We start from the raw sequence: 16,784 nt of genomic DNA, 5'->3' as shown, positions 1-16,784 counted from the left end.
ATAAAATCACAGTACTATGTCTCTGCATTGCCAATGTGGGTTGAAGAGTATTTATCCAGAAAAGTATCTGGATCCTGTTTGCTTTTGGGTGAGGTGTTCAGGTTGCCTCCCATGAGTAGCATATAATATCACTGTCGGATTTATTACCCTACCCACCATAGACCTTGGTTTAGTCCAAGCCCAAATTGTGGTGCCAAAGGAGTGTGGCAGCAGCATTTTCCTCTCTTCTTGTTGAGAGCATTTGAGCACTTGGCCAATGCTCATATTGGGGAGTCCAGAGAAGATAGCCCTCTGCAAAACAGAGGTCTGACCGACAGTTATGTCATGTGCATGGACATCTTAATTCATCCAGTACTACAGATATTGTAATAAGAGAGGTTTCACTACAACCATTGAAGACTTTTCACGACGTGATGTTACAGCTTAGCAATTAAAGGAAACCATTAAGCCTATTCATGTTGATGTATGGGGACAAATACACAGAATCTATAGATCAAACCAAGCTGGGCTGCGAGATATGTCCCTAGTAGTGTTGAGCGATACATTCTGATACTCAAAGGTATCGGTATCGGATGGGATCGGCCGATATCCAAGAAATATCGGATATCGCCGATACCGATACCCGATACCAATGCAAGTCAATGGGACACAAGTATCGGAAGCTATCCTGGATGGTTCCCAGGATCTGAAGGAGAGGAAACTCTCCTTCAGGCCCTGGGATCCATATTCATGTAAAAAATAAAGAATTAAAATAAAAAATATGGATATACTCACCCCTCCGGCAGCCCCTGGACCTTACGGATGTAACCGGCAGCCTCCGTTCCTAAGAATGAGGAGTTTAGGACCTTTGATGACGTTGCGGCTTGTGATTGGTCGCGTGACCGCTCATGTGACCGCTCACGCGACCAATCACAAGCCGCGACGTCATCGCAGGTCCTAAACTCCTCATTCTTAGGAACGGAGGCTGCCGGTTACATCGGTAAGGTCCAGGGACCGCCGGAGGGGTGAGTATATCCATATTTTTTATTTTAATTCTTTATTTTTTACATGAATATGGATCCCAGGGCCTGAAGGAGAGTCTCCTCTCCTCCAGACCCTAGGAACCATACACTGGGAACTTCCGATTCCGATTTCCGATATCACAAAAATATCGGAACTCGGTATCGGAATTCCGATACAGCAAATATCGGCCGATACCCGATACTTGCGGTATCGGAATGCTCAACACTAGTCCCTAGCCCTTGCTAAACTATGTTAGGTTTTTTCATTAAACATTGCTGCATTTATGAGCAAAGCATTAGTGCCTGCAATGATGGTGCCTTACACCCATTCATGTTGGCCATGATTTGGGCAGCAAATATCTTCTGACAGGTTTAGTTACAGCATGAGGGTAGGAAAAGTGAGCCCAGTAGACCAGTAAACTAAAGAACCCTCAATCAATATCTTCAACAAGACAATCACTTCTTTATTTATGATTTGGGTAATACTACAGAATTTTACATAGAAGAAGTCTGTATAGCAAATAGATACATTTTAAGCGGTAAAACATCACTTAGCTACTGCACATGAAGAATTCACAAGACCAGGGAAGATTTATTTGTTCAGCTGCAGGTATGCTATCTATGTTAGGCTGAGTTCATAAGTCCAGTAATAATCCAATTGGAATGGACCCAGTAAACAAAAAAGCTTGACTAGTATCAAACTAAAGAAAAAAACATTTTAAAATGGTTCCGTTCACATTAATTTCAATGATTTAACAAATGGATTCAGCTGCAATCAGTTTTTTTGGCCGGACAGTTGAGCAGGGACTTGCTGTTTTTGTTGATTGAGCTGAAGCTTTTATTGGAAACATTTCACATAATTGGGATCACATTTATCTGGCGCTCTATGCTGAGCACTTATATCGGGTTTCCATCTAAATCTCCGAATTAAGATGAAACCCCCGAGGGATCCACTCACTGTAATGAGGCAGCAGAGTTACTCTGGACTCCTTCTGGCCTCTGTTCAGCGGTTTCCTTCTTTTCAGAGGTTCACAAAACTGTGGTCGACTGCACTTTTATGCACGCCTAAAAAAAATGGACACCACCAGATCACAGGCCAGACTGTATCCATAGTTCCTCCATCTACCTCATTAAAGGCAATCTTTCGCCGGGGGTTCCGTCACGTGTTTCAGAAATGTACATGGAAACCCCGATGAAAGCGCTCAGCACAGAGTGCAGGATAAATGTGCGCCAAGCCTTACTGCGATCTTTGGGAGGCAGAATGAACAAATGAAAAGCAGGTAAAGAATTGATTTCATTTATTTTTTACGCCATTTCTCGTGCAGTATAAGTGTTTAGGCAACTTTATTTTTCGGGTCGGTGCAATTACAGTGATACAAGATTTACAGTTGGTACCGAAAGTATTCATACCCCTTTACATTTTTCACTCTTTGTCTCATTGCAATTCAAAAAAGTTCATTTTCTCTCTCATTAATGTACACTCTGCACTCCATCTTGACTGAAAAACGAAATGTAGTAATTTTTCCAAATTTATTAAAAAAGAAAAACTGAAATATCACATGGTCATAAGTATTTATACCCTTTGCTCAGTATTAAGTAAAAGCACCCTTTTTAGCTAGTACAGCCAGGAGTCTTCTTGGGAATGATGCAAAAAGTTTTTCACACCTGGATTTGGGGCATGGGACTGGTTGTCATTGAAGGAAACATGATTGTGGCCAAGTACAGAGATATTCTGGATGAAAATCTCTTCCAGAGTGCTCTGGACTTCAGACTAGGCTGAAGGTTCACCTTCCAACAAGACAATGACCCTAAGCACACAGCTAAAATAACAAAGGAGTGGCTTCAGAACAACTCTGTCACCATTCTTGACTGGCCCAGCCAGAGCCCTGACCTAAACTCAATTGATCATCTCTGGAGAGACCTGAAAATGGCTGTCGACCAATGTTCATCATCCAACCTGACGGAACTCGAGAGGCAAGGAAGAATGGCAGAGGATCCCCAAATCCAGGTGTGAAAACGTTTTGCATCATTCCCAAGAAGACTCATGGCTGTACTAGCTAGCTCAAAAGGGTGCTTCTACTCAATACTGAGCAAAGGGTCTGAATACTTATGACCATGTGATATTTCAGTTTTTCTTTTTTAATAAATTTGCAAAAATTACAGCATTTCTGGGGTTTTTTTCAGTCACGATGGGGTGCAGAGTGTACATTAATGTGAAAAAAAAGAACTGTTTTTGAATTTACCAAATGAGTGCAATGAAACAAAGAGAGAAAATGTAAATGGGTCTAAATACTTTCCGTACCTACTGTATATTCTTTTTTTTATGTTTGGCTTCTGTCACAAACTAAAAAATGCTTTTTTTAGCAAAAACAACTTTTTGCATCTCCATATTTTGAGAGCTATAATTTTTCCATATTTCTGCTGAAATATTCATGTTCGGACTTGCTTTTTGCAGGACGGGTTGACGTTTTTATTGGTACCATTTTTGGTCACATGACATTTTTTGCTCACTTTCTACATTTCAGAAACAGTGGGTTTTTTTGTTTTTCTTTAATGCTGTTCCACGTGTGGTAAAGTTGATAAGGCAGCTTTATCATTCGGTTCAGTGAGATTTCAGCGATACCACAGTTATATCATTTTTATGTTTTTGCACTTTTACACAAAAACTATTTTATAGAAAAAAATACTTATTTTTTGCACCTATACATTTAGCATTGTTCTGCTGATAGGAGATGTATGGCGACTTGTTTCTGAGGGACAAAATGATGTCTTTTGCAACACCAGTTTTATTTACATTCGTCTTTTTGATCTCGTTGTATTCCACTTTTTTGTTCAGAGGTATGATGAATAAGCATAGTTTTTTGCCTTGTTTATTTTTTTGTTTTTAGGGTGTTGTCTGAAGGGATTAACTACTATGACAGTTTTATAGGTCTGGTAGTTCCGGATGCGGCGATACCAAATATGTGTACTTTTTTACAGAAAAATATTTATCGGTACAATATATACATTTTTTTAATTATTATTTTGTGATTTAAAAAAATATATTTTTACGATTTTCTTTTACTTATTCCCACTATAGGCCTTTCACTTTTTGAAGTCTGATTGCAGTTATAAAGCATAGAAGTTCTGCACTGACACAAGTTAGTTAATTAAGCACTGTGCTTGATCTAACTAACTTGCTTTAGTAATTTATGCTAAATATGATATGTAAATTTCAGTTTCTGATGTTAATATAATTATCTGTAATAAACTTATACAACTTTTACAATTTTTATGATTGTTTTGGACATTTTTGCTCCAATTTTTTTCTTTCTTAGGGCTCATTCTCACATGCGAGAAACTCGGATGAGTCTCGCATGTCAATACTGGGCACTGCACCCAGCACTCAGATTGGAGCGTACGACCACATAGCAATTCATTCAGTGGCACGCTCTGCTCCTGAGTGCTGGGTGCAGTGTCGGGCATTGACGTGCGAGACTCATCCGAGTTTCTCGCATGTGAGTATGAGCCTGTATATTGTATCTCGGAGTGTCCTCTTTCTCATGTTCTGAATAAGGTACCACCACAGTAGGAGCAACCCTTGGTGCAGACCAATATTTATGGTTCATTGTATGGTGTTGTTTCACCAGCATATAATAAACAGCTTTTTTTAGAGCTAAATAATATTCCTTGCCTTTCGGTGAAATAGCGTATATTTATCTAGCACTTGTGCGACTGGCGTAAAGCCTGGTGACATACGCAGATGTCACTATTTACCAGTATTTTACCTGAGATGCTGATGGTGTGTGTAAAGAAGGCAATATATAAAAAAGTCTCTGTTATTAGTGAAATAGCATACATTTGTCTAGCAGTTGTGCTACTGGCGTAAAGCCTGCTGACATACGCAAACGTCACTATTTACCAGTAATTTACCTGAGTCTGCTGTTGCCATGAGTAATAAAGCTGATGGCTAAAAAAGTTACCCACATATTGCTAGATACTGGGAATTTGTGCATGACACTATTCAATATGGGAAACGGTGACATTAAGGAACGGGGATGTGGTGGTGCCCGCCAAAGCCATGTGACAGAGCAGAAGGTGACTTACTCGTTCTAGCTTCCTGTCAAAATTTGATCTGCGTGCTACACCACTGTCATACCCAGACAAGTGTGAGGATGTTGTGGGTTGGATGGCACACAAAGGTTCCAGTGTGTGGACAAGCAGCACCACCAAGTCTTCCACATGGTCCAGTCTCAGTAGCCAAGTTGTGGGCCTCACAATCCACAACCTGGTCCTCATTCCTCCATCCATCAAGAGTCCCAGGAGACATATGACCGCAAAGCTGGCCACTCCGAAAAACTGTTTATGTTCCCTTGTAATTATTGTGGCATCTCACCGTGCACCATTAAAGAGGGTCATGAGGAAGTGGAATGCGGTGATGAACAAATATTTGAGCACCCACGGCCAGAAGAAAGCCATGTTGGAGAACGTCAATTCATGTCTGAAGAGGTGGAGGATAATGATGATGCACAGTTGTCATCAGGTCATCCTAAAATCGCAACTCAGGAGGATCATATTGATATATTGGAAGGCGACGTGGTTGATGATGAGGCCACTGATCTAACCTGGCATGGTGGCACACATAGCGAGTACAGCAGTGCAGAGAGGGATGGATCCGCAGCATGAAAACAGGCAAGAAGAGGTAGTGGTGTGACTAAAGGGAAAGCTCGGTCAACTGTTCCACAGAGCCCCCCCCACTCGACTAGATAACAGGCCAAGGGTGTGTTGTTCCCCTGTATGGCAGTTTTTTTCTGAAAGTCCTTCAGACAAAACAACTGAAGTCTGCAACATCTGCCATACCAAGCAGAGAAGAGGCAAAAACACTGCCAACCTGAGCACCACCAGCATGCAGAAGAACATGGCAGCCGAGCACCCCAGTAGGTGGACGAAAATCTGTGTCTGAGGGTGAAACCACTGCCCCTTCCCCGTGTTACATTCTTCCCAATCTGCTGTCCAGGAAGGATTTGCTGATGCCTCTTGCCCACAACCTGCAGTTGCACATACAGTAAGAACATTCAGCAACCACATCCACTTTTTGGTCCCAGCGCAGTGTTTAGTTTTCCCTTTCCCAAATTGTTACTTAGACAGGGCATACATATTCGTTAGCACTTTACATTGTCTGGTGCTGGCCAAAGACCATTCCTGGCTTTTCTAGGCTTCTAATTAAAACTTGTGTCTATTTATTAAACTGTTGCTTTCCTTAAATTTTCTAAATTTTGGTAGAAAAAAAACTGTGGTGGCCTGGTGTGGTCTAAGAGACTGGGTTAATATGCTCCACAAACTTATTCAGGCCACAGCCTTACTTATATTGGAACATGGTAATTGCCACACTAAGTCCTTTAGCTGAGCTCTGTAGCACTGCCTGTCACCTGAGTAATACACTCCACAGACCTCAACACTCTCTGGTACATATCCTGTAATTACTTTGTTGTTGCTCAAAACCATGCAAAGGAGACATTCTGTCAGGTTGGTTAGCTTCCAGAAGTGCATAGGCTTGTGCAGATTGGTCAATGGCACTCCTGTCTCTTTCCCTTGAGGAGGCTGCTTCCAAGTAAAATGAGACTTATACATGCTCCTGACATGGGTTTCAGGCCTAACAGACTGACCACAATACAGGCCCTCCCTTGCATACACTGTATTCAGAATTTAATTCAAATGCTTTTGGTGTCTGGTAGAATCTAATTTACTGACATTGGTCATACAGCTCCCCCTACCCCTGTATTATAATTCACCTTACAGCGGCTTCACCTGCTATGACAGTGGCTCCATTGGGATCTGTTGAACAAAATGAACTGTGGAGCTCACAAAACTCAGGTTTCACGGCACCTGATGGCCCTCTGAAAATGTCAAGTGAGCGCCGCATAATGACATGGCAGTAGACGTAGTGGTGGTGGTGGACGAAGCGCAAAATTCAAAAGGTCATGTTTTAGCTGGCATTGTAAAGTGCTGGGGAATATGTATTCCACTATCTAGCTAACAATTTTGAATGAGGCAGGGACCTCCCAAATGTAGGATTGAGAGCTCTCCCAAATGTATGATACAGAGCCACCTGAGGGCCCTTCCCAAACTCAGATTTCATGGCACCTGCTGGCCCTCTGAAAATGTGAAGCGAGGGCAGCATAATGACATAGCGGTGGATATGGTGGTGGTAGTGTGCAAAGCCCAAAATTCAAATGGGCACGTTTTAGCTGGCATTGTAAAGTGCTGGGGAATATGTATTCCACTATCAAGCTATGAATGAGGGAGGGACCTTCCAAATGTATAAGTGAGGGTCCTCACTAATGTAAAAGGAAAAACTAAAGCCAAAACGCTACGTGTGAACATATTCTTTTATTTTTATTTTGTGTTATATGCATGTAATCATGAAGGAAAAAATGTTTTATCATTTTTCACTGTAACAAACAATTTAGGTTTGGTGTGGTAGGTCTTCTTATAAATCCGTAAAACCGGCATAGTAGTCTGACAACACTATTAACAGAAACCATATGCGAGTCAGAAATGCCTGCAGGTATCTTCTATCTTCTCCATGCTGTTACCATTTAGTTTTAGCACTTTCTAAATCATTTAAGCTTTTTTTCTCAAGCCCCCAGACCTGTTTGTTGGGTCCAGCAGAAAAATATTCGGCTTTCCCATTGACTTGCATTTTATTCATTATTTGGAACGAATACACGGATGTTAGAAATTATTTGGACCAATTTTCCTGAATCTGAATATTTCACTATTCGATCATCACTAATTATTATTTGTAATACCTTAACCCCTTCCCGACCTGTGACGCCACGTAGGTGTCATGAAAGTCGGTGCCAATCCAACCTGTGATGCCTATGTGTCGTTATGGCAGAATTGCATTCCTGCAGATCGGGTAAAAGGGTCAACTGTAATTTCACCAGACCTGCAGGGACAGGGGGAGTGGTACTTGAGCCCAGGGGGGTGGCTTCGCCCCCCCCCACGTGGCTACAATCGCTCTGATTGGCTGTTGAAAGTGACGTTTCACTTTCAATCAGAGCAATCATAATATTTCACCAATGAAAATTGGTGAAATATTACAATCCACCCATGGCCGATGCTGCAATATCATCGGCCATGGCTGGAGACCACGATCTGCCACCGATCTCCTCCCCTCCATCCTCCGTCCTGTCCTCTTCTCCCCTCCGTCCTCCTGTCTGCTCCCCCATGCTCCAATCCCACCCCCCGTGCTCCGATCCCACCCCCCATACTTATCGACCTCCGGTGTCCGTCCGTCTTCTCCATGGGCGATGCCATCTTCCAAAATGGCGGGCGCATGCGCAGTGCGCCTGCCGAATCTGCCGGCCGGCAGATTTGTTCATTCATTTTGATCACTGTGATAGATCATATCACAGTGATCAAAATAAAAATAGTAAATAAACCCCCTTTATCACTCCCAAAGGTAGGGAACATAATAAAATAAAGAAAATATATTTATTTTTATTTTTCCACTAGGGTTAGGGTTAGAACTAGGGTTAGGGTTAGGGTTAGAACTAGGGTTAGGGTTGAGGTTAGAACTAGGGTTAGGGTTAGGGTTAGAACTAGGGTTAGGGTTGCAATTAGGGTGAGGGTTGCAATTAGGGTTAGGGTTATGGTTAGAATTAGGGTTAGGGTTAGAATTAGGCTATGTGCACATGGTGCGGATTTATCTGCGGATTCGTAGCAGTTTTCCATCACGTTTACAGTACCATGTAAACCTATGGATAATCAGATCCGCTGTGCCCATGGTGCAGAAAATACCATGCGGAAACGCTAAGTTGTATTTTCCACAGCATGTCAATTCTTTGTGCGGATTCTGCAGCGTTTTACACCTGTTCCTGTATAGGAATCCGCTGGTGAAATCCGCACAAAACACACTGGAAATCCGTGGTAACTCCACAGGTAAAACGCAGTGCCTTTTACCTGCGGATTTTTCAAAAACCATGCGGAAAAATCTGCACACAAATCCACAACGTGGGCACATAGTCTTAGGGTTAGGCTTGTGGTTAGGGTTAGGTTTGGGATTAGGGTTAGGGGTGTGTTGGGGTTAGGGTTGTGGTTAGGGGTGTGTTGGGGTTAGGGTTGGGATTAGGGTCATGGTTAGAGTTGGGATTAGGGTTAGGGATGTGTTGGGGTTAGTGCTGGAGTTAGAATTGAGGGGTTTCCACTGTTTAGGCACATCAGGGGGTCTCCAAACGCGACATGGCCCCACTATTGATTCCAGCCAATCTTACGTTCAAAAAGTCAACTGGTGCTCCCTCCCTTCAGAACCCTGGCGTGTACCCAAACAGCGGTTTACCCCCACATACGGGGTACCAGCATACTCAGGACAAACTGGACAACAACTTTTGGGGTCGAATTTCTCCTGTCACCCTTGTGAAAATAAAAAATTCCAGGCTAAAAAATCATTTTCGAGGAAAGAAAAATGATTTTTTATTTTCACGGCTCTGCGTTATAAACTTCTGTGAAGCATTTGGGGGTTCAAAGTGTTCACCACACATCTAGATAAGTTCCTTTGGGGGTGTGGTTTCCAAAATGGGGTCATTTGTGGGGGATTTCTACTGTTTAGGCACATCAAGGGCTCTGCAAACACAGCGTGACTCCCGCAGACCATTCCATCAAAGTCTGCATTTCAAAATGTCACTACTTCCCTTCCCAGCCCCGACATGTGCCCAAATAGTGGTTTACCCCCACATATGGGGCATCAGCGTACTCAGGACAATTTGGGCAACAACTTTTGGGGTCGAATTTCTCCTGTTACCTTTGTGAAAATAAAAAATTGTGGGCTAAAAATCATTTTTGAGGAAAGAAAAATGATTTTTTATTTTCACAGCTCTGCGATATAAACTTCTGTGAAGCACTTGGGGGTTGAAAATGTTCACCACTAGTGTTGAGCATTCCGATACCGCAAGTATCGGGTATCAGCCGATACTTGCGGGTATCGGAATTCCGATACCGAGATCCGATACTTTTGTGGTATCGGGAATCGGTATCGGGATTAATATCAATGTGTAAAAGAAAGAATTAAAATAAAAAATAGGGATATACTCACCTCTCCGACGCAGCCTGGACTTTACCGCCGTAACCGGGAGCCGTTGTACCTAAAAATGCGCGCTTGAAGGGCCTTAGAAGACGTCACGGCGCTCTGATTGGTCCGTAGCGGTCGCGTGACCGCTACGGACCAATCACAAAGCAGTGACGTCACCTAAGGTCTTTCAAGCGCTTAAAAGACCTTAGGTGACGTCACTGCTTTGTGATTGGTCCGTAGCGTTCACGCGACCGCTACGCGACCAATCAGAAGCTGCGGACGTCTTCTAAGGTATTTCAAGCGCTTGAAAGACCTTAGGTGACGTCACTGCTTTGTGATTGGTCGCGTAGCGGTCACGCAACCGCTACTGACCAATCAGAGCGCCGTGACCTCATCTAAGGCCCTTCAAGCGCGCATTCTTAGGTACAACGGCTCCTGGTTACGGCGGTAAAGTCCAGGCTGCGTCGGAGGGTGAGTATATCCCTATTTTTTATTTTAATTCTTTCTTTTACACATTGATATGGATCCCAGGGCCTGAAGGAGAGTTTCCTCTCCTTCAGACCCTGGGAACCATACAGGATACCGTCCGATACTTGGTGTCCCATTGACTTGTATTGGTATCGGGTATCGGTATCGGATTAGATCCGATACTTTGCCGGTATCGGCCGATACTTTCCGATACCGATACTTTCAAGTATCGGACGGTATCGCTCAACACTATTCACCACACATCTAGATAAGTTCCTTGGGGGGGTCTAGTTTCCAAAATAGGGTAACTTGTGGGGGGTTTCTACTGTTTAGGCACATCAGGGGCTCTGCAAACGCAACGTGACACCCGCAGACCATTCCATCAAAGTCTGCATTTCAAAACGTCACTACTTCCCTTCCGAGCCCTGACGTGTCAAATAGTGGTTTACCCCCACATATGGGGTATCAGCGTACTCAGGACAAACTGGACAACTTTTGGGGTCGAATTTCTCCAGTTACCTTTGTAAAAATAAAAAATTGTGGGCTAAAAAATCATTTTTGAGGAAAGAAAAATGATTTTTTTATTTTCGCGGCTCTGAGTTATAAACTTCTGTGAAGCACTTGGGGGTTGAAAGTGTTCACCACACATCTAGATAAGTTCCTTGGGGGGGTCTAGTTTCCAAAATGGGGTCACTTGTGGGGGAGATCCAATGTTTTGGCACACACGGGCTCTCCAAACGCAACATGGTGTTCGCTAACGATTGGAGCTAATTTTCCATTCAAAAAGTCAAATGGCGCTCCTTCCCTTCCGAGCCCTGCCGTGCGCCCAAACTGTGGTTTACCCCCACATATGAGGTATCGGTGTACTCAGGAGAAATTGCCCAACAAATTTTAGGATCCATTTTGTCCTGTTGCCCATGAGAAAATGAAAAAATTGAGGCTAAAAGAACATTTTTGTGAAAAAAAGTCCTTTTTCATTTTTACGGATCAATTTGTGAAGCACCTGAGGGTTTAAAGTGCTCACTATGCATCTAAATAAGTTCCTTGGGGGGTCTAGTTTCCAAAATGGGGTCACTTGTTGGGGATCTCCAATGTTTAGGCTCACAGGGGCTTTCCAAACGCGACATGGTGTCCGCTAACGATTGGAGCTAATTTTTCATTCAAAAAGTCCAATGGCGCTCCTTCCCTTCCGAGCCTTGCCGTGTGCCCAAACAGTGGTTTACCCCCACATGTGAGGTATCGGTGTACTTAGAAGAAATTGCCCAACAAATTCTAGGATCCATTTTATCCTGTTGCTCATATGAAAATGAAAAAATTGAGGCTAAAAGAACTTTTTTGTGAGAAAAGTACATTTTCCTTTTTATGGATGAATTTGTGAAGTACCTGGGGGTTTAAAGTGCTCACTATGCATCTAGATAAGTTCCTTGGGGGGTCTAGTTTCCAAAATGGGGTCACTTGTAGGGGAGCTCCAATCTTTAGGCACACAGGGGCTCTCCAAACGCGACATGGTGTCCGCTAAAGATTGAAGCCAACTATTCATTCAAAAGTCAAATGGCGCTCCTTCCCTTCCGAGCCCTGTCGTGCGCCCAAACAGTGGTTCTCCCCCACATATGGGGTATTGGAGTACTCAGGATAAATTGTACCACAACTTTCGGGGTCCAGTTTTTCATTTTACTCTTGGTAAAATAAAAAAATTGTTGATAAAAATCATTTCTGTGACTAAAAAGTTAAATGTTAATTTTTTCCTTCCATGTTGCTTCCGCTGCTGTGAAACACCTGAAGGGTTAATAAACATCTTGAATGTGGTTTTAGGCACCTTGAGGGGTGCAGTTTTTAGAATGGTGTCACTTTTGGGTATTTTCAGCCATATAGACCCCTCAAACTGACTTCAAATGTGAGGTGTTCCCTAAAAAAATGGTTTTGTAAATTTTGCTGTAAAAATGAGAAATCGCTGGTCAAATTTTAACCCTTATAACTTCCTAGCAAAAAAAAATGTTGTTTCCAAAATAGTGCTGATGTAAAGTAGACATGTGGGTAATGTTATTTATTAACTATTTTGTGTCACATAACTCTCTGGTTTAACAGAATAAAAATTCAAATTTTGAAAATTGTGAAAATTTTCAAAATTTTCGCCAAATTTCCATTTTTTTCACAAATAAATGCAAAAGTTATCGACCTGAATTTACCACTAACATGAAGCCCAATATGTCACGAAAAAACTTTATCAGAATCGCTATGATCCGTTGAAGCGTTCCTGAGTTATTACCTCATAGGACACTGGTCAGAATTGCAAAAAATGGCCAGGTCATTAAGGTCAAAATAGACTGGGTCATGAAGGGGTTAATCTTGTGGTGAGTAGTGTTGAGCATTCCGATACCGCAAGTATCAGGTATCGGCCGATATTTGCTGTATCGGAATTCCGATACCGAGTTCCGATATTTTTGTGATATCAGAAATCGGAATCGGAAGTTCCCAGTGTATGGTTCCCAGGGTCTGGAGGAGAGGAGACTCTCCTTCAGGCCCTGGGATCCATATTCATGTAAAAAATAAAGAATAAAAATAAAAAATATGGATATACTCACCCCTCCGGCGGACCCTGGACCTTAGTGGTGTAACCGGGAGCCTCCGTTCCTAAGAATGCAGTGAGTGTAGGACCTGCGATGACGTCGCGGCTTGTGATTGGTCACGTGAGCGGTCACATGAGTGGCCACACACGACCAATCACAAGCCGTGATGTCATCGAAGGTCCTTCACTCTGCATTCTTAGGAACGGAGGCTGCCGGTTACATCGCTAAGGTCCAGGGGCCGTCCGAGGGTGAGTATATCCATATTTTTTATTTTTATTCTTTATTTTTTACATGAATATGGATCCCAGGGCCTGAAGGAGAGTTTCCTCTCCTTCAGACCCTGGGAACCATCCAGGATACCTTCCGATATTTGTGTCCCATTGACTTGTATTGGTATCGGGTATCGGCGAGATCCGATATTTTGCCGGTATCGGCCGATCCAATCCGATACCGATACTTTCGAATATCGGAAGGTATCGCTCAACACTAGTGGTGATGCTTCTGGCATTAGTATACTGTACATGCACTTTATGTATTTTTTTTGTTCCTGTTACTCCTCTCTGCATTAACTGTTCTAGCCCCTTCCACCATTCCACCCCCACTTTTATAACTTCACCACTATCTACATTACATTCCCTTCCTGTACTGTAATTGCCTTTCTCACCAGTCCCTAGTTTAAGCACAGTTCCATCCTTCTAGCCATTCTTTCCCTCAGCATAGCTGCATCCTCCCCATTGAGGTGTTGCTCATACCTAATATGAAACATAGAGCCAACAGAAAAGTTGGTTCAGTTCTCCTGGAGCCCAAAACCCTTCTCCTTGAAGAAATTCCTGAGCCACTTAAATACATCCCTAATCTTCCATTGCCTCTTTGGTTTGGCATAAGATACAGATATTATTTAAAAAATACTACCTTTGAGGTCCTTTCCTTAAGCTTATTGCCTAAATCCCTGAAATCATTTGGAAGGACCTTCCACTTTTGTCATTGGTGCCGGTGTGCACTATGACCGCTGAGTCCTCACCAGCTCCTCCCATGAATCTAACAACCCAAAGTGCAATATGTCAAATACGAGTGTCGGGAAAACAACACGTCCTGCGTTGATTCCAAACTTTGTGATAAATTACCCTGTCTGTTCCTCTAATAATTGAATCACCCATTACCAGCACAAACCTGGCCTGCCCTGCAATTATATTTCACCAATTTACTGGAGCAGATATTCCCCAGAGGGTATGTCTTGCCCATGCTACTATCTGTTCCCACGTCTATCCCATTCAGTGCCAGTTCAATGAACATCAAACTCCTACCCTTGTTGTCAATGAGTCTTATAACAATTGCTCATTTAGATCTAGTATAGGGGCTTTCAAATGATCAACATGAGCACATATTGCAAAGCAGTATTCACCCTTGAATGACTGTTCAAGTAATTAAATAGATGCGGCAGTGCACCAAGTTCAGTGATTAGCTGCAGCGGTGATGTGTGCTGTAGTCATGAGATCATCACTGCAGCCAAAGCACACCTTAGCAGCGACAGGGAGCCAACACTGGACCGCGTTAGTCTGAGTACTTTCTGGCTTTGTTATTTTATATGATTGCAAATGTTTGGGTACCGCTTTTCTAAAAGTGGAAAACCCCTTTAATACCTCTCTCCAATGAATCTCAAGTCACACACTAAGGCTGTGTTTCCACGGTCAGGAAACGCTGCGGGTTTGACGCTGCGTAGAGCAGCAGCATCAAACCTGCCACGTCCAGATGTTACAGCATAGTGGAGGGGATTTCATGAAATCCCGTCTCTACTATGCGTTACAACACAGAGGCGGCCGCCGCTCCATAAATTTACCATAGACAATCATTAGATGGGGTAAAACGGCATCTAATGATTAGTCACATGCGTACTAACTGTGCCAATGCAGCTTACTACGCATGTCTACTAATTCACACGCAGGCTTACCTGTCCCGCCGTCGGAAGTCTGCGTCCACTGCACTTCTCATGGCAAGCTAAGTTCTCGCGATAACTTAGCTTACCGCGCGAACTGTCGTGCACGTGACCGGGGGTTATCTCCGGTCACACTAGGCTGGTTCTCACGGCCAGCTGACCGTGAGTGCTAGAATGTAGGTGATCGCTGGAGAGTTATCTCCAGCAATTATCTACAAGCTCTGCTATGTCTGGATGTCAGGCATCCAGATGTAGCAGAACTGGACTCGTCGTGGGACACTCGTTATTACGGACTGCGTCGGACTCAGGGAGAATACTGTTGATTTATTATTTTTAATTTTTTCTAGGAGAAGAGGGCATCGCATGGATTGAGCGTACAATAAAAATATGGTCAAAACTGTGTGGTGTTTTATTTCATTAAAATACTTTATTCTGCATGTGTGTGTGTTTTATTAACCCTTTCACGGCTATAGGATTAGTAATGGTAGGTATCTTATTGACGCCTCTCCATTACTAAGCCGGCTTAATGTCACCTTACAAAGGTGACATTAAGCGCCTAATTACCCCATATCCCACCGCTACTCAGGAGTAGGAAGAGAGAGGCTAAGTGCCGGAATTGGTGCATCTTACAGATGCGCCATTTCTGGGGCGGCTGGGGGCTGGTATTTGTAGCCAGGGGGGGGGCCAATATCCATGGCCCCTCTCTAGGGTTTGAATATCAGCCCACAGCTGTCTGCGTAGCCTTTCTGGCTATAAATTATAGGGGGACCCCAAGTCATTTTTTTTGGGGGGTCCCCCTATTTTTATAGCCAGTAAAGGCTACGCAGACAGCTGCGGGCTGATATTCATAGCCTGGGAAGCTCCATGGGTATTAACCCCTTTCCAGGCTACAAACATCGGTCCCTCAGTCACTGGCTTTCCCTCTCTGGCGCAGAAAATTGCACGGGAGCCCACGCCATTCTTTTTTTCAATTTTTTTTTTTTAAATTAAACATATTGCGTTTAAGGCCGGGGTCAATACCCGACACTGCTGCGGGCACTGAGGAGAAATACATGCAGCCGCACACTCCGGTCCCGAGTGCTGGCGGCAGGGCTGGGTATTAAGATGTGAGACTCATCTGAGTTTCTCGTATGTGTGATCCATCTATCGTATCTTCTATCTATTGTATCCATCTATCGTATCTTCTATCTATCGTATCCATCTATCTATCTATCGTATCTATCTATTATCTATTTATCTATTTTCTATCTATCGATATATTGTATCCATCTATAGTATCTATCGATCGATCTATCTATCTATCTACAGCAGGGGTCCTCAACCTGTAGCTTGGGAGCCACATATGGCTCGCGGTCCCATGAATTGTGGCTCGCGGCTGTCTGCCAGCTTGGTGCATTAGCGCCAGATCTAGCAAACAGGTATGAAGATCACATTTTAAAATTATGAATTTTGTGAGCAGCCCTGCATAAAAGAGCAGATGTAGATGCACATATACTGGTATTTGGGGTTTAGATATAGTTTAAGTATGGTAAGCTGAAAACTGGATGATACTACCTGGGAGAGGAGGTGCTTGAAGCTATATGCAACCATGTTTTGGGAGTGATTGATGGGAGAATACTGAAGGGGTATTGTGATAACCCCTGGATCTTGGTATTCTGCTTTGGGGTGATTTATGTGGAAAAGCTTTGATTATCATCATACCCATAATGGGGGCTTTGGTTGCCATTATTGTAAGGGAGTCGAGACTTGGATGTGGCTCGCGA

General features: G+C 43.2%; 1 protein-coding gene across 1 annotated transcript in view; it reads right to left on the bottom strand.

Annotated features, from left to right (window-relative positions):
• The window catches only part of TMEM132B (transmembrane protein 132B), a 1,073,183-nt gene that overhangs the window by 791,864 nt on the left and 264,535 nt on the right, over positions 1-16,784 (bottom strand). The window lies entirely within an intron of this gene.

This window comes from Ranitomeya variabilis, chromosome 1 (assembly GCF_051348905.1).
Source record: "Ranitomeya variabilis isolate aRanVar5 chromosome 1, aRanVar5.hap1, whole genome shotgun sequence".
Classification (NCBI taxonomy): domain Eukaryota; kingdom Metazoa; phylum Chordata; class Amphibia; order Anura; family Dendrobatidae; genus Ranitomeya; species Ranitomeya variabilis.
Note: the sequence above shows the minus strand (reverse complement) of the source record. Positions and strands in the feature narration are given on the sequence as shown.